Source organism: Triturus cristatus, chromosome 4_1 (assembly GCF_964204655.1).
Source record: "Triturus cristatus chromosome 4_1, aTriCri1.1, whole genome shotgun sequence".
Taxonomy (NCBI): Eukaryota; Metazoa; Chordata; class Amphibia; order Caudata; family Salamandridae; genus Triturus; species Triturus cristatus.
The window spans coordinates 360,184,500-360,202,743 of NC_140585.1; the positions used below are offsets into that span (position 1 = coordinate 360,184,500).

The 18,244-nt window shown below is 42.4% G+C and overlaps 1 protein-coding gene across 1 annotated transcript in view; it reads left to right on the top strand.

Annotated features, from left to right (window-relative positions):
- RESF1 (retroelement silencing factor 1) overlaps positions 1-18,244 on the top strand; it is a 322,229-nt gene that overhangs the window by 66,233 nt on the left and 237,752 nt on the right. Inside the window, 1 exon segment of the mRNA XM_085652380.1 lies at positions 15,108-15,190. The gene's annotated coding sequence lies outside the window, so the exon portion shown is untranslated.

Below are 18,244 nucleotides of genomic sequence, written 5' to 3' on the forward strand. Positions count from 1 at the left end.
ATTGTGTGATTATAAATTTTCGTGACCCTAGGGTGGTGAGGCATATTCGCTCTTTTCCCAATACCTTGAGAGCGACAGGCATATCCACAGTGGATTTGTCATACTTCTATCCCCACAACTCCCCTGCATCAATACGTGATACGCCCATCGCTTGGGAAAGGGTTAAGAGGTTTTCCCACCGTCAAACAAGGCCGGATTTCTATCTCCCATTGTCAAATTTTTATGCCCCCTTGAATTCTTTAGATGGTGTTGACTGACAGTCACCAAACTTGGTAAACTCGAGTAATTTGCGGGAGGTCTGTCTTGGTCCAGATAACACAGAGCAAACAGGGAGAGGTGGCTTATGGGGGGCACAAGTTGGTTTGGTTACTATGTCTCCTAGTACCCCGTTTTCTTCACTAACTAGCCCACCCTCCATCCTTATTGATCCTCGCCCACCCGAAAACGAGACTAGGGGCCCCACTAGAATTGCAATTACTCCAGCTACTATGAGCCCTGCCCCAGCTGCACTGAGCATCATGCCATCCAGTTCTTCCCCCCTGACCCTGGTCTCGTGGAATGTTGCGGGCCTTAGCAGCAGGGTAACCTCGGAAGATTGGTTAGGCTGGGTAAACACACATGATATCCTGGTTTTCCAGGAAACCTGGGCTGTGGACCCAATCTATCTTCCCGGGTACGTAAATTTTTCCAAGGGGGCCATTCGTGGTATCAGGGGCCGTCCGTCCGGCGGGCTCTGTATATGGGTCAAGCAATCCCTTGGGTATTCCCTCAAGGAATTGGCTATCGATAGCCCAGATCTATTAATTATCTCTATTAAACTCCGCAATGAACCTGAAGTTTTAATTATAAATGTTTACAATAGAGGCCTCCCAGGTGGACGTGGTACTAATACCTTCTTACAATTAGATGGGTTTCTGGACACTATTAATATATACACTAATGCGTATATTGTGGGCGACCTAAATTGCTGTTTTGAACCCCTGCTCTCTACTCTTGACTCACTAACTTGGGAAGTGGACGCGATTTTAAATATCCCTCCTATCGATCTTCCTCCTATCAAGAGGTGGACAGAGTCTGCCACTCAGTGGATGGGTTTATGTTTGGAGCGGGGTTTCAGGGCCGCCAATGGGAGGACCGCCTCTGACAAGGGTGGAAAGATGACTTTTTCAGATGGTCGACGTTGTAACAGCAGAATTGACTATGCCCTTGTTAAAGTAGAGTTCTGGTCCACATTATGTGATATGGCGGTATTCGACCGCCCCGAGAGTGACCATAACCCGTTGGTCTTAAGTCTCTCCCTCTGCCCAGCACATAGAACCAAACCCTCTGAAATAGTGACTGCGGAAGCCGTTTTAACCAATGATCAACGGCGTGTACGCTGGGATAAGGTTGCAATTGACGTTGCATTATTATCCGAGATCAGCTCCAAGGTATCCTGTGCTCTGGATGATCTACAGTCTCTCCAGAGCACTGAGGACGTTGTTGGTAAAGCTACATGCGTACACGACCATCTTTTCACTGGCCTTAAATCTCATTTTTCAAAACCTTGTAAGGCTAAGAAATCTGTTATTTTAAAACCATCTACTTGGTACAATAAAGCTTGCCGAGAATCATTTAGCAATTTAAAACTCGCTATTGCTAACAAAGATCCAGACAATATCAGATTGGCTAGAAAAATTTATAATAAGGCTAAAGCCAAGGCCAAACAAGAGTGGGACAATGATCACTGGAACGACCTCCTGGCTGCCAGTAAACATCGGAACCTAACCCTGTTCTGGCACATTGTTAAGTGGGGCAATTCGCAGAACAGCCAGGTCCCCACCAACCACGTTCCTCCGGACGCCTGGGTGTCACATTTTGAATCCCAGTTTTCGGATTCCTCACAGGCTGAGGGGCCTGCCCCAGCAATAAACAGGGACCTGTCCCTCTCCTCGACCTTAATTTTTGACTATGTTGAGGTTGAAAAGGCTTTAAGTAAGGTTCCAAGTGGAAAGGCGCCAGGTATGGACTGTGTTCCCACGGACCTCTTTAAATCTGACCCTGGGAATTGGGTGCCTTACATCGCACACTTTGCCAACGCCGTAGCCAGAGGGGCCGTTATTCCTGATTCTTGGGGGGGGGCTGAGATTCTCCCCATCTTCAAAAAAGGTGACCGCTCCTGCCCGGGGAACTACCGCCCAATTAGTCTTATTGACTCAGTCCAGAAAATTATCGCTAGAATGATCTTGGCACGAATCCAGGCTTGGATCGAGCAGGAGGATATCATCTCTCCTCTGCAAGCCGGTTTCAGACCGTGTACTAGTACCATCGACCAGGCTTTCAAATTTCAATTGATTGTCTGGAAAACGGTCTACTTGTGTGGCGGTACTTTATATGCTGCCTTTGTAGATCTTCGGTCAGCATTTGACCTAGTCAATAGGACGAAACTTTGGAGTGTATTGGCTGAGCTAGGGTTCCCAGCTGATCTTCTGAATATCATCATTAGGCTCCATGATAACAACTTTGCTCAAGTTCGCTGGGGGAAACAGGGCCAGGTTACTGATCGTTTTAGGGTCAATAGGGGTGTCAGGCAGGGGTGCGTCCTTGCTCCCACTTTGTTTTTACTGTTTATTAACAGTGTTGTTCAGTACTATTCCAACACCTCGACGGACGCCCCAACGTTGGGTGGTACCAAAATTCCACTCCTTATGTTCGCCGATGACACCCTACTCCTCTCCCAGACCCTGTCTGGACTACAGGTGGCTCTGAATGTTTTTACGAATTTTTGCTCTGATTTTGACTTGTCTGTCAATGTGTCCAAAACCAAATATATGGTTTTTAATAAAGGGAGAGGTGTGAAGGGTCACGTTTCTATGGACAAAGTCCTGCTTGAACGTACTAATGTTATGACCTATCTAGGGGTAGTTTTCGAAAACAAGTTGGATTGGAGGCCGCAAATTGATGTTTTATCTCTTAAGTTTGCTCAGCTCTCTGGTTGCCTAGTTAAAGAACAAAAGCAATCCCAGTCGAGATTGATAGGCCCCCCCATTAAAATCTTTAACGTTAGGATCAATTCGGCGATCCTTTATGGCGCTGAACTTTGGGGTTTCGCCGATCTTTCTCTCCTGGTTAAGGCACAATATAAATTCCTCAGAATGCTCACGGGCCTTCCTAGTTCTACCCCAGTTAAACCGCTCCTGCTGGGCCTTGGCTGTCATTCGTTTGACGACATTGCAAGGTTCAAGCCATTGGCCTTTTGGAGGCGTCTATGGACAGTCCCTGAGTTGGACCTCTATGCCAAGGCCTTTCTTGATGTGCGATCCATCCTAGGGGCTGGTAACATCCCCTGGTTCAAACAGACTAAACAACTCCTGGACTCTATGGGGTTGGGTATTCTATGGACCGACCCAGCCAACAACCCCTTTCCCTCCAAGAAAGACTATAAGGGCCTTTATTGGTCAATGGTGCAGCAAAAACATTTCAATTCAGCCTCTGCAGAGTCTTTGACAGGAAGGTTCCTAGCCCAAAAAAGAATCCCTCTCCTCGAAGCCTACTGGGACATCATCACCAGACCTTGTGACAGGAAACTTTACCATCAATTTAGGGTAGGCACCCTTCCGACCAACTCTTTTACTAAAAAATGGAAGGGTGCTTCCAGTGACTCCTGCAAAAGATGTAATGACTGCATAGAATCTGTTGGTCATATCTTTTTTGTTTGTCCCGCTTATGCTGCACCCCGAGCTAAATGGCTCAAACCATTATGTCGTACCCTGGGTACAAGACAAGGGTTAGAAGCACTTGAAATACTGAGATTTGAGCCTAGTGAATATGTTGCTATTGCTGTTGCTAAATTTTTGGCATGGGTTTGGTTTATTAGAACTAAGAGGCATTAGCTTATTGAAATATTTTTATGTATTTTTGTTCATGTTCATGTTTCTTTTTCTTTTATGTACTCATTTATGTATTGTAATTGTCTTTTATGATGTAATACATCGACAATAAAGACCTATGAATGGTTATTGTCTACAATGCTCCTACTTCATGAGTCACATAGAAAAACCAGACATATTAGCTTTGTCGCTGCTTGTTTTAGTGGCAATGAGTTAATAGCTTCTGAGTTTTTAAGTTTTCCAGAAGAAGCATGAGCATCTCTTTGAAGGAATCTGGGGTAGTTCAGGTGGCAAGGGATGTATTGGCTGACTAAGAGGTTCTCTGAATTAATCTTTAACTTATTCAATTCAAAATATGGTCTTGGATGTGCACGCAGCTTAGTGTTCTTGTTTATCAGACTTGTATGCATGTACATGGGGATGTCTATGTAAAAAGTGGGTGAAGGTTTGAGTGGTAAGTTAAAGGATTCAAGTGTGTACAGTTATTAGAAGTTCACTTTTTTCTCTTCGAAACCAATGTGGAAATTTATATTTTAATTGGCATATGCCTGTTCTGTGTGAAGAAGTCCTTATTCTCAAATCTGGATACACATGCACAGTACCCTCCATATTTTCAGGATTAGAAAAGCATCTCTTGAAGAAAAATAAATTAGCTGCTTATCTTACCCTGCGTTGATGAAAGCCTCGCAAAAGTTTGGATTTTTTGTAGTGTGGGTTACTCAATGTACAACTTGGACCATGAGATTAGAGAAACGTTTATTTGATCTCTCATATCAGCAAGATGGTGAAAGATGTGAATATTCATCTTCAAACATTAAAAGAATCCTTCACCTTATCCCTCTTTATCGTCTTATCAACAGTTGTCCATGCATTTATCATTCCAAGACTTGACTTCTGGAACGCACTGCTGGCTGGAGTACCTCAATCTTCTCTAGCCCCTCTAAGAGTAGTGCTTCATCCAGCAGCTAGATTAGTCCACTCTGCCAGTAAATGTGATTGCACTTAACTTCTACTTAATGAGTTTCATTGGCTGCACGTTTTGGCAGTTGGAGCGCAGGGATCTCATTTAAATGATACGTTTACGGAAATAAATCACCTCCTCATCATGAAGATATCCCAGCAGTTACTAGTCAGGTCGATAAATCTTTGCCATTGACTGAGATTAATCATGAGCTGTACATCGCATCGAATTGTCATCAAAATCACGATTCTATTTCAGTCCATAATGAGAGTTTGGTAAGAGTTTAAAGGGTTTCATGAATCAAATCTTTTAGTAGTTTTTCTTTATTAGAATCTGCATATATTTCATCAATTTCAATCGATAATTTTGTCACAAATCAGAATGAACTAATTAATGCTTTAAACATGTTCCATAAAGGAAAGCCTCTGTATTCCAGGAATGAGGAGAAAATGGTGTCAGTTTATAACTCCTAACGGGTTCCAAGTTGAGAGAGATTTATGAAGCTTCAGTAATAAGTCAGCGTAATAAATCAATCAATCAAAGCAGAACTTTCCATAAAGAAGCTCAAGGAACACAAAGACTCTGAGTAACAGGTCAGAAGTCAATGGTAAAGTGGATGGCTATAGGTATGTGGAAAAGGAATGGCATTGGGGCTTAAAAGTGGAATAGATGGCGGCCTACTCTATGAACATGCACTATTCTAGACCTCAAAGTCTGAAGTTTTTGTAACCTGTTGCTCCTTCCGTCTCCAGTAAGTCAATCCGCTTTCAATGCTCTCATGGGAATAGGATCGCTGGCTGTCTTCTCACCAGGAATACAATAGTCCACAGACAGCAATGTTGAGTGGAACGTTTTCTTATCAAATACAGCGATAACTTTCTTAGACTTTCAGATCCTTCATTCCCTTTAGAAATGCTGCATCTTCGTATTTGAACTTCTTGATTTTCTCACTAAATGAGAAATCTCTAGTAAACAGTAGTTAACAGTGATCTTTGTATAAGTCAAAACATTTTGTAGAGTTATATGAAAACATTTAAGCAATTATTATACATTATGAAAAATATGTCAATGGGAAGGTGAGTAAATTAGAAATTTGTACAAATTAAGAAATTTTTAGCTATGGCAGCTTGTCAGGTGATTTTTCTTTAACTATTCAGGCATAGTACAAGTAACTAAGGTCGCCTACTACAAGTTTTGCATTTAAACGCATTTATTCCTGTTTAGACCTACATGTTAATTTTGCACATTATAATATACTACGCTGTTTGATGCTCTGAAAACGTTTCAGCACGGCTAAATAAAATTCAAGTTCATCTTAACTGGCCAACCTGCTGAAGATAACCTATAGTCGTAGGACTAAGAAATCCTAATTCTATTCTCCCTGAAAGCTCCAAGTTTAGAATCTCTACTGCTCATGGAAATCCTTTTTTATGCAGCCTCAAACTCTGTCCCTCCAGACCACAGAAGTCTGACATCAGTCATTGTCTTAAGGAAACAACTGAAAGGCTCACCTCTTTAGTGCATACTTATTCTAATTGTACTCACAAATCTATCACCATATGGTCTGTCTTAAATGTCATTGCATTTGTTAATGATTAGGACATTTTCCTCTTTCCTCATCTTGATGTACCCTATTAAAGAATATTTCACTGTAAAGCACCCTGATACCGATGAGGTCCATGTGCGGTATATGAATGTTTAAATAATTTACTATCCTTTGTCTAATTCTTCTCATTTGCTCCGAGCACACCGCTAGCAATGCAATTTGGTTATTCTGTGATAAACATTATTTAAAGCATTGCTAGCATACCGCCTCTAAAAAGCATGTTGTAAAATTACTGCTATTCTCAGTAAACAAAGTTATTTCAGTCTTTCTCTCTGAATAGAGGAGAAATTGCCATTAGATAACAAGCATTAATAATCCATAATAATGATACTTAAAAAGAAATGCAGGAGATGGGGGAAGGTTCAAAATTGCAAAAGCAACTAATTCGATGGCAGGACCGGGGGCTCAGATTACGCTACTTTCTTTATTGAACACTAACCCACAGCAAAAATAAAAACATGGGAGCTGGGAAGGTTCCTAAATGCAAAAGCAATTCATTCGATGGCAGGACTGGAGGCTCGGATCAGGCTATGCATTTCTTTACTGCACACCAAACAGCAGCCAATAAGTGAACAGTAAAACAAATCTTCATTTCCCATAGAAATGAGACTGAGTCATCACAGTATCCACCAATCATAATCCCTTTAAATAGAGCTGACGCCATCTTCAAGTCTCATACTTTGCTGCTGTAGCAGTCGGTTAAGTGCTTCTATGGCTCTTGTCTTCAGAAAATTGTTGTTTGGTTACAGAGTTTATTGCTCTGCTGTTGGGCAGTTGTAGTGTGAGCGAACCGCCACTTGCTCGCTTGTTTATTTCATGCTTTCCATGAATAGTATGGTGCCTTTGATCACAAATGCGCTGTCAGGTAGATTTTTTATTTTTCATCAACAGCTGGAGCTCCAACCTTCTGTTTGTACAATGTAGATTCCCCAATTTTTGATGTAGAGAGAATCTGGATTTCATTAAGGATACAGAGGCTAGCATTATGCATTAACTTTTATTGCCAGCTCCTTGTAGCACTTTAAAGAATGACATCACATTAAACCAAAACGATTCCAGAATTAGAATGTCCATAAACAAATAACATCTCTGTTACAGCAGCCATCTTCCTCTTTTAAGCTGCTCTGGGCACATCACATAGATTTAGATGAAACCAATGGAAAAACAACAACTTTTTTTTTTCTCCCTTATTGGTTATCTGCAAAAGAACAACAGAACATTTTAAGCCAACACTTTTCCTTAAATCCAACTGAAGGTTCAACATAAACCCAAACCAATCCTACACCTCTTACAACTCACAGCCCCTCCAAACACTTGCCTGGGAGGGATAATGCTAGCCTCGGTGTCCTTAATGAAATCCAGATTCTCTCTACATCAAAACTTGGAGAATCTACATTTCATGACAGGATCAGACGCTAGCATTATGCATGTTCAAAGCTGTGCAACAACCACAGATGAAACATGACCCAATGGTTTCAAATAAAAGCGTGCAAAATATCGGCATTAGACCAATCTGCCGCATGCAAAATTTCTTCCAAACGCCTTACTGAATGAGCCCCAAAATCCTTCAATTCCACACCTGCTTCCAACATACAACCCTTCACCCATCTTGCGATAGTCGCTGAAGTCACCAGTTTATAAGGTTTCACATATGAAATTAACAACTGATCGTCACCGTGACACCTGAATTCACTCAGTCTATTCTCGTACTCTTTAAGACAATTAACAACACACAACTTTGGATGATCATCATATTTTGGATAAAAAAATAAATTGAAGACATGCATTTTGTCCTTCTGAAAATGTTAAACAACACACCATTTGGATTATAACACCTGTTACAAATATCCAAAGCTCTTAAATCCGAGACTCTCCTAAAAGAAATGAGACCCAATAAAGTTGCCAACTTACCTGATAACTGCCTCGCACTCTTATTCATAGGCCATATTTCAAATAACATCAACAATTTATTCACATCCCACAGACAACTGTATTTTGGTCTTGGCGGTCTCATCAACTTTATTCCTTTCATTACCCTACAAATTAAAGGTTCCCTACCACCATCCACCTACTAAAGAATGACCCGCCGCAATAGCCGACCTATAACAATTAATAGGTCTATAACGTAAGCCTTTCTCAAACAAATTCGATAAATTCGACAACTCTATGGTAGATGCCTCCACGGGATCCACACCCTGTTCCAAGCACCAACAAACCCGTTTCTTCCAAGCTCCAACCTATCTTTTTCTTGTCCCAGGAGCTCAAGACTCCCTGAGCAACTCCTGAGCCTGCTCCGAAAGTCCTCTGCACTGCTCTGCTCTCGTGAAATCTTCCAAACCAGAAGGCTCAATGCCCCTTCCAAAACTAAAGGATGAAAAACTTCTGCCCCTAGAAGAAGTCCTCTGTATTCGGAATCAATAAAGGCTCCTCTATTGCCATTTACAACAAACCTGGAAACCACGCCTGTGCTCCCCAAAAAGGCGTTACAATCACCAACTGACAACTCTGTCTCCTCACCCTTAACAAATCACTCTGAATCATTGCAAATGGGGAAAAAGCATACCCTCGAATCTTGCTCCAATCCTGCTGAAATGCATTCACCTCCTCCGCCAATGGATCCGGGCTCCAACTGTAATAACGCTGCAATTGATATGTCAGCCTTGACGCAAATAGGTCTACTTCCAATGGACCCCAAATGTAGCGAATCCTCCTGAAATTATTTACAGTTAGCTTCCAATCGCTGAAATCCCTGCGATACCTTGAATTCCAATCTGCCACCACATTGTACTGACCCGGAAAATATTCCACCGTCAAACCAATCCTCTGTTCCAAACAAACTCCAAATCCTTCTTGCTAAAAGAGTCCTATTCCTTGACCTGCTTCCACCAAAACTGGTTGATATAGCGGACTGCCGAAACATTGTCCATCTTCAACAGAACATTGACATTTCTCAACTTTTTCCAAAATCTTCTTAAAGCATAAAGCCCTGCTCTCATCTCCAAACCATTTATATGATCTGATTTCTCTTCCAAACTCCACTTTCCTACTGTCTCCTCATCCTCTAGACATGCTCCCCAGCCAAAAAGACTCATCTGTCTCCAAAACAAAATCTGGACAGATTCCAAAAATTGCCCTTCTATTCCAGGCCTCTACATTTTCTAACCACCAAATTCTTCTCGAGCTTCCGCTGACAAAATTATCTGATCTCCATACCACAGACCTTTCCTCAAAGACTCTGCTTTTAATCTCTGTAAAGCTCTGTAATAAAGCGGCCCGCGAAAAACCGTCTGAATTGAAGAAAATATTCCAATCACTCTCACCAGATTTCTTAGAGCTAATTCCTAATGTCACATTGAGAATTAATTTGGTGTTATGTGAATGGAGGGATTCATGTTTAATCACTGAGGATGAATATAGAAGTCTACGGGTTGATTGTCCCTCCTATCCATGCATTTACATTTTGCCCAAAGTACATAAGGGGGGACAATTCCCCCCTGGAAGGCCGATTATCTCTGGGGTGGGCTCACCGACTGAGAAATTGGCCGAATACATGGACTTAAAACTACAAAAACATGTTTTGGGTCTGCCGTCATACATCCGGGACAGCAAGGATATTCTAGTGAAGCTTGAGGTTCCGTGTGAGACGGAACGACACTTTTTGAGTGGTGACGAATATGGATGAGTTTGGTGTCTACGAACCGCAAATGACGAGTATAGTGGGTGTACGCAGTTTCGCTACGCAACCACGTATGGTTCGTCTCATTTTTGGGTTTGTTCATCCGAACCCTTGGGTTCCATTTTAGATACGACATCCATTTTGTTTCTTGCCCTCAAGTAGCCAGCGAACGGACGTTGCCCGCTTCGTGACCCTGGGACTCCCAAGCATACATGAGGGACACGTGTTTCTTTGAGGGTGACTTTTACGATAAGGGAAATGACACGTCGAAGGCAGATGGCCCCTCTCGGGACTCATCTTGCCGTGCTAGCCCATTGTTTCAGTCATGCATGCATTGGACACGAGGTCTTTGATCCTGTCATCAAGTTTCCTTTATTACTCCCGACACTCTTCTTTAACCTGTTGTGCATCCTTGTCCTTTCTTTGCATCTGTTCTTGTCCTCTCTCCTAATGTGTTTACGGTCAGAATGGAATGTGTTTTATTGCGGGGTAGATATGTTTTTACAGTTGGGAACCGGCAATGCTGCTGTAATTATGTTCCGGCCTCCTGAAACATGAACACGACTCTTTTGAAGTTTATTGTGGGAACTGAGTTGTAACCTTTGTTCGCCATATTGTGCAATGGCAAAAACGTGTATAAAAGGAGCGATCCACTTTTGCAATTTGAAGCAGTCTCCGAGAACCTACACGTTGTGTACTTCTTGTGATCTCTGTATCCCTGCAGTAAATAAACGCTGATCTCTGACGTCGCTGGAAGTGTCCCGTGTCTCTGTGTTTTGTACGCCAGAACAGGTAACCCACGAAGGTTTCAGGTGTTGTCCCCTGGCACCGCTGGGTCTTAGAATAACCCAGTCCTTCAAGCTCCAGGATTTTGAGTGGTCGGAAGACCTTATTTTTGTTACATTTGATGTCGAAAGCCTCTACACTTGTATCGATAGGAAACATGGTATTATGGCAGTGCAGTCTTACCTAAATAAGGAGGGGGCAGAGCTATATGCACAGAATGAGATGATTGTTGATATGATTGACCAAATACTATTGAACAACTTTTTCCTTTTCAATGATCGTTGGTTCCAACAGGTCAAAGGGACCGCGATGGGCTCCAGGTTTGCTCCCACTTATGCTTGCCTCTTTATGGGGTGGTATGAGAGGGAGTATTGCTGGGCTAGATGTGCCTCCCCCTGGACACAACAAACAATTGATGGACGGAATGCTGACAATGCAGACATTCTCCCCCAGTCAAGAGATCTGGGTTAAATCCATCGTTCGTTTGCCCACTACGCCACCCAGTTCAGACACGGCCATATGCAAATCAGTCTTGACCCTGTGCCTCATGGGAACAGTCCAGCCCGAACTGCCAAGCCATGTCTTCCCTGGACCAGAATCAAGCATCCTAGGACCGGTTTCTGGCTATCAGCCGTCATCAGCCAGGATAGCTTGACTCCAGTGGCGTAGTGAGCACGGGTCCCACGTCTGGGAATACCCATCCCACTTAGGGCGAAAAGCGTTACAACAAACAAACGATGGATTTAACCCAGATCTCTTGACTGGGGGAGAATGTCTGCATTGTCAGCATTCCGTCCATCATTTGTTTGTTGTAACGCTTTTCGCCCTAAGTGGGATGGGTATTCCCAGACGTGGGACCCGTGCTCACTACGCCACTGGAGTCAAGCTATCCTGGCTGATGACGGCTGATAGCCAGAAACCGGTCCTAGGATGCTTGATTCCGGTCCAGGGAAGACATGGCTTGGCAGTTCGGGCTGGACTGTTCCCATGAGGCACAGGGTCAAGACTGATTTGCATATGGCCATGTCTAAACTGGGGTGGTGTAGTGAGCAAAAGAACGATGGATTTAACCCAGATCTCTTGACTGGGGGAGAATGTCTGCATTGTCAGCATTCCGTCCATCATTTGTTTGTTGTAACGCTTTTCCCCCTGGACACAGTATGTGGTGCACTGGGGGAGGTACATTGATGTTATTTGTTTATGGTCTGGATCAGTTGAACAATTGGAACAGTATCATCTTTATTTGAACACGAATTTGTTCAACGTAAAGCTTACCATGTCCTATCACAGAGATACCATCAACTTTCTTGATATAACTTTTTATGTCAAGAATGGGGTTATTCAAAGCAAGTTATATCGTAAGGCAACATCTTGCAATTCCCTGCTGCACGCATCAAGTGCACACGCGAGTTCCGTCATCAAAAATATACCTTTTGGAGAATTGACTCGCGTAAGAAGAGATAGTAGTGAAAAAGAAACCTTTCAGGCAAATTTTGCGGAGACTGAAAACAGATTCCTCAAACGAGGTTATGACATCAAAAATGTAAAAAGAGCTGAGGCAAAGATTAATTTGATCAACAGGGATACCACTCTGTGCAATAGACCAAAAATAAATATTTACAGGAAAATACTGTTGGAGTTAGGTTTGTTACTCAATATACCACACATTGTGACAAGATCTTTAATGTACTCCGTAAGAATTGGCATTTATTGACAGTTATCCCTTGGTTGAGAGATTATCTAGGGAATCGACCTTCTATTACATATAGGAAAGGTATGACAATACGCAATCATCTATGCCCCAGCTATATAACATCAGTATCTAGTGGTGAAACATGGTTGCCCCCCAAACCTAAAGGTTTTTTCCGATGTGGGACTTGTATTATTTGCCCTATGGGCAGAAATAAAACCACTTCCTTTTCTTACAACACTGACCATAGATATACGATTGACCAGTTTTGTAACTGTAACTCTACACACACTGTTTATGTGTTGGGTTACCCATGTGAAAATATCTATGTGGGCAGCACGGTTCGTCCTTTGAAACTACGAATTCAGGAACATCGAAGAGCAATTAGGGGTGAAGATTCCAGATACCCTATTACGGAACATTACAATCTGACACACGCACACGACAATACCTTTTGGTTTCATGCGATTGAACACATCCTGGTTAATAGGAGGGGTGGAAATAGGGAACTTATGTTAAGAAGGGCGGAAGCCAAATGGATATGTCGTTTGCGAGCCACCCAACTTGGGCACAACACTGATCGTGAAATGCACTATTTTCTGTGAATTGGTGGTTCGCTGAGTGATTGGGCTTAAACACCCATTTTTTCCGTGTATTCTTTCTGGAACTTCATTTCAGGTGCATCAGATTTGGGACGTCACCTTTTACTTGTATAGATTCTTTTGAATATATAATAGTACACTGGGGCGTAGGTCGGGCTTTTTATACCCTTTTTGCTATAATTCCTATTTTTTTTTTTTACTAGACTGACAATGGAACTGTGGAGGCTAACTGGATATGAATACATTAACTAAATCTCCTCCTTCTGTAGTTTTGGGAGTTTTATGGTTTTGAAAATTAAAGAAAACATGATAATATTCTTGACATATTGGCCACTTTTTAATGCATGTGGCCTGGGGTCATAAGAACGGGAGATAGCCTTTGAGACATAGATTTAGTTTATTTATTGTTTAAAACCACCAGGCATTAATTATAAACTGTTGTCTAGTTTAGGAAATATATTCTAATAACATGCGCCTACTAAGAGATTTGAACATTCAAAGATGGCGCCGATTGTATTGGTGGTAGCTTTAATTATTGTGAGCTACTTTTGTTTGGTATGGGACATATATGGTGTCCATGCACAAGATGGTCTGTGCTCAATTGAAACAATAAATTAGTATAAATGTTGTCCTGCACGTACATTCGCACTTTATCTTGTTTTTTTGCTAACTTTATCGCTTTTGTGATATTGTTGTTGTATTCTTTTAAACCATCGGGTACTAATCAGCCCGTTGATATTGCCATGGTGATATTTTTAAGGGCCTTTTGTAAAATAATAATGGGTTGTTACTTAATGCAAACATTTGATGCTTAATTTGGAAACTATGTTTCAAAAAAAAAAAAAAAGATGTGCCTATTACGAGTTTTGAACATTTAAAGATGGCGCTGAGCGTGCTGGTGCGAATAACGAATCCTTTCTCACTCATGACGTCATGCGTCAATCCGTGCGTCCTAGTAAGATACACGCTTAAAAGCTGCTCGTAGAATGGACTCGCTTGCTTCCTTTCCGGATTGTGGGTATGGAATCTCGTCTCGAGAGGCGTCAATCGTAACGCTGCTTTTACGTAAGTAGACACCTTGGTTGGTTACGCCAGTTACATATGGCAGGTCGTAGAAGTCGGCAACGATTAGGTCGATGTCCAATTCTTGTCTAGGATAGATTCAGACAATAGTATCTCTATCTATTTGCTCGGCCCTGAACATAGAGATCAAGTGATTTTAAATTATTTATCTAAATGCCGTTCCGTTTTGTATTTAGAAACTTTTGTCGTGTGCCATGATATTGCTGAGGGTATTTGCAATTAGCGTTCCTTTTGAGATTCGTTTCTTATACAAGAAGCTAGTCTTGGATCCCGTCTCTTATCTATTACGAGTCCATACTGACCAATACTGCTGCAGAACCTTTGTTTAGATAAATAAAGTTTTTCACATATATTTTTGAAACTCGTTCCCCCAAAAAGAAGTTATTGCTATATTACAAAACAGCCTTACTATCATGATATTGGATCCCATAATATCTGTGTGCCCAGTGGAACATACATGGCTGTTGAGGAAATAACTGTTTATACTTATGTGTTTATATAACAGTAACAATTAGGGTATCTGTCTGATTATATTCACTCCCCGGTCGTTGACATTCGGGGTAATAGAAATGCAATATTCTGACTGATACATCGCTGAGATATTTGTTGTGGACAAATACGGGCAGTGTTCATATGTCGTTAGGATGGGTGGGTCCCTTTGGATACATGGTTCCCTTTAGATTTGGGGTGTCCCCTGTTTGCTTATGTTACACTAATAGATGTGTAATTAATTCCAATTAGCTGCCTTCCCAGCTACTTGGATTGGGGGAGTTATTATTGTATTGAGACTATAATTTGGTGAAACTATAATGGGTGCTATTCGCTCATTTTTAGATAAACTATACCATATTTGATGACCCTTATCTTGGATACCTACAGAGAAAACACTCATAACGAACATTTTTGACAACTTTCTGGTGAGACCTCATTTATTTATCCATCTATTTACATTGGAAATATCATGATTATATTGTCTCACCTGGATTATGTTTAATTGTATTCATATCAGCTATATGTGGTATTATATAATGTACTGATTTGTTCTATTTCTCCCTTCACCTCTCTTCTCTTTCTCCCCTAAGTGAGGCAATTGACTCCTATGATTGTAAATAGTATTAATTTGTAAAAATTGGTTGTTCTTAAGCTTGTATATATATATGTATTATAAAGGAATACATTTGTTGTGATGGTGAGCAGTAGTGTTTAAATGTATTGTTTGACATGGTGTATTAACTGATTTCTTATATATGTTTGTGATCTAAGTTTTAGTGCCATGAATGTGATAGGATTATAATGTCTTTTCTTATCAAATGTTCATGTCTGGATTTATGTCGTTATTTATACGTTGTTTTGTGTTGTTTTCAGCCCTGATGAAGTTCCGTTAAAAAGGAACGAAACGCGTTGGCTGTTGCTTTTATATTGCATACAAAGAAGAATAAAGTATTACTTTGAATTAACTCGTATTTACGAAGTTGTGACTTCATGCCTGGTGCCACCGCCATTTTCCTTCAGATTTCTTAGAGCTACTGTCTCCTTTTTTTTTTTTTTTTCTTTTTTTTTTTTAAAGCTTTATTGCACTTCAAAAAAATGAAAAGGATAGACAATTCAGCATACTGCCTACAACCAGCATCTGGCCGGCAATGCATCGCTCTGTAAATGTCAAGAAATGATCTATGCAGAAGGGGATAGGGGAGTACACAGCAAGCCGCCTACAACCCTTCCGGGCCGGCCGCGTTGATGGAGACTTCAGAGCAGCTATGCAATAATTTTCAAGCATGCATTTAAGAAGTGCATTAACAGTAAACAAAAACACACCCATTAACTGGTTCCATTAAGGCACTGTGCTCGAAGATAACATGGCGAAGGCGATGAGGCTAGTTAACCATAAATTGCAGACGTTCCCAGTCCCACTTTGCGCAGTGTGTGCATGGTCAATCACTACATTCTACGGCTAGGTTTTAGGCAATTCTCCTGAGGGACCCCTGTCTGTATCAATGGGGTGTTCCAGCAAGTAGGTGTGCAATGAGGCCAATATAAATCGACTGGACGTGATGAGGGGGGGGTTGAAGATCTGCATACGTGTGGATTTGCTCTTGACAGTAAATGAGATCCTGAATCCAATCTTTGAATTTTGGTGCTCTACCTCGTCCCCATTTACAAGCGATTCTCCTTTTTGCGAGAAGCAGCGCAAGGGAGGCGTATTTACGTATTTTAGGAGCGAGTCCTACCATGAGGTCTAATGCAGCAAGGACCTCTCCCCAGAAGTTCTGTATGGGCAGACAATCCCAAGCCAGATGCTTAAAATCCGCCCCCTCACGCCCACATCAACAAGCGTTATCTCGGAGCTTCAGCCTGTATAATCGCGCTGGGGTGTAATATAGTCTGTGAATGTATTTGTAATGTATGATTCTGAACCTACTGCTGGCGGAGATCACCCCGGTCTGCTTAAAGCAAAAAGTCCATTGCTCCTCCGTGACGGGGTGACCGAGTTCCTCCTCCCACTTGGTGCGGGGTCGCATAATCTCCATTAGTTTGTACAGTGCGATACAGAACCGAGAGCACGGAAGCGGGGGTTTACTGTTGCAGTAACACATGCAAGGGGAGCATAATCGGAGGCTCCAGAGGGAACGTAGGTGTGGCAGATTTCACTGCCTGACGGAGTCTGATATAATAAAAGCGTTCCAGCGGGGTAGGAGTAATATCTTTGAAGAACTCTGCACTAGTCTTAAACTTTCCCTTTATAGAGAGATGTCCCCAAGTGGGAATAGAAAGTTTCAGGAGGAGCCGGCGACATCCACCCTCCTGTGTAACTGGGAGGTCTTGTCGTCCAGAGAGGGGCAAAAGCGGGGAGTACAATAAAGTGCAGAGGGTTACCTTTGTGAGGTCATGCCACGCGCTAACCGTTGCCTGAACAGTATTATGCACCAGGTGTCGCGGGAGCACAGGAACACTCGGGTAAGCTGTGCTTGGTGTGGGGGGGGTCCTATGCCCATCCTCTATCGCCAAATGGGGCATGAAAGGGGGGGTTTCAGCCAGTATGCAGCATAATGCGCCTCTGCGCAGCTAAAATATAATTCCACATCCGGGATCGAGAACCCTCTCGCCTCAAAACGACGCGTGAGGACATCCCATTTTAATCTAGCTTGCTTGCCCCTCCCCCCCCCCCCCCAAACAAGCCTCATCATCTGAGTTCTGATCTCCGAAAAGAAATGGCGGCTAGGGGCATACGGAATATTGATAGATAAATACAAAAGTTTGGGCAAGATAATCATTTTGATTAACGCTGCTCTGCCAGCCATCGACAAAGGCAATGCGAGCCAGCCAGTAACTTTGTCAGTAATAGTCTAGCGTCCACCCATAGTTATCCCTCATGAGCTGTTCGCGGTTGCGAGAAAGTATGATCCCCAAATAGGTAAGAGAGGATTCACACCACTGGAGAGGAAAATCAGGTTGAAACTTGGCAGTGAGGGGGAAAATTTGGCACTTTCCCCAGTTGTTGGTGACTCCAGAGAGCTTCCCAAATAAAATTAATAGCTGTAGGATGGGATTCAAGCTGATTTCAGGCTGACGCAGGTATAACGTGATGTCATCCGCGTACAGTGAAATGAGGATCTGCCGCTCTGGATATATTATCGCATAGTCACTATGATGTTGACGTATCTTGGCGGCAAGGGGTTCAATGGCAAGAGTGAATAAGAGGGGAAAGCGGGCTTCCTTGTCTAGTACCCCTAGCCAGTGAAAAAGAACGCATTCCATTCACCATTACTGTGGCCCAGAGTCCCGTATACAGCAGATGAATCCAGGCAAGGAATGGGGGGGGGAAACCCATGCGCACCAGGACGAACAAGAGGTAGTCCCACTCCAGGGAGTCGAATGCCTTAGTGGCATCGCGAAAAATGGCCGCCGCATCCGCTTCTGGATCTATTTCCTGGAGAAGCGCAAATAGGGTACGCAAGTTGTGGGCAGTGCTC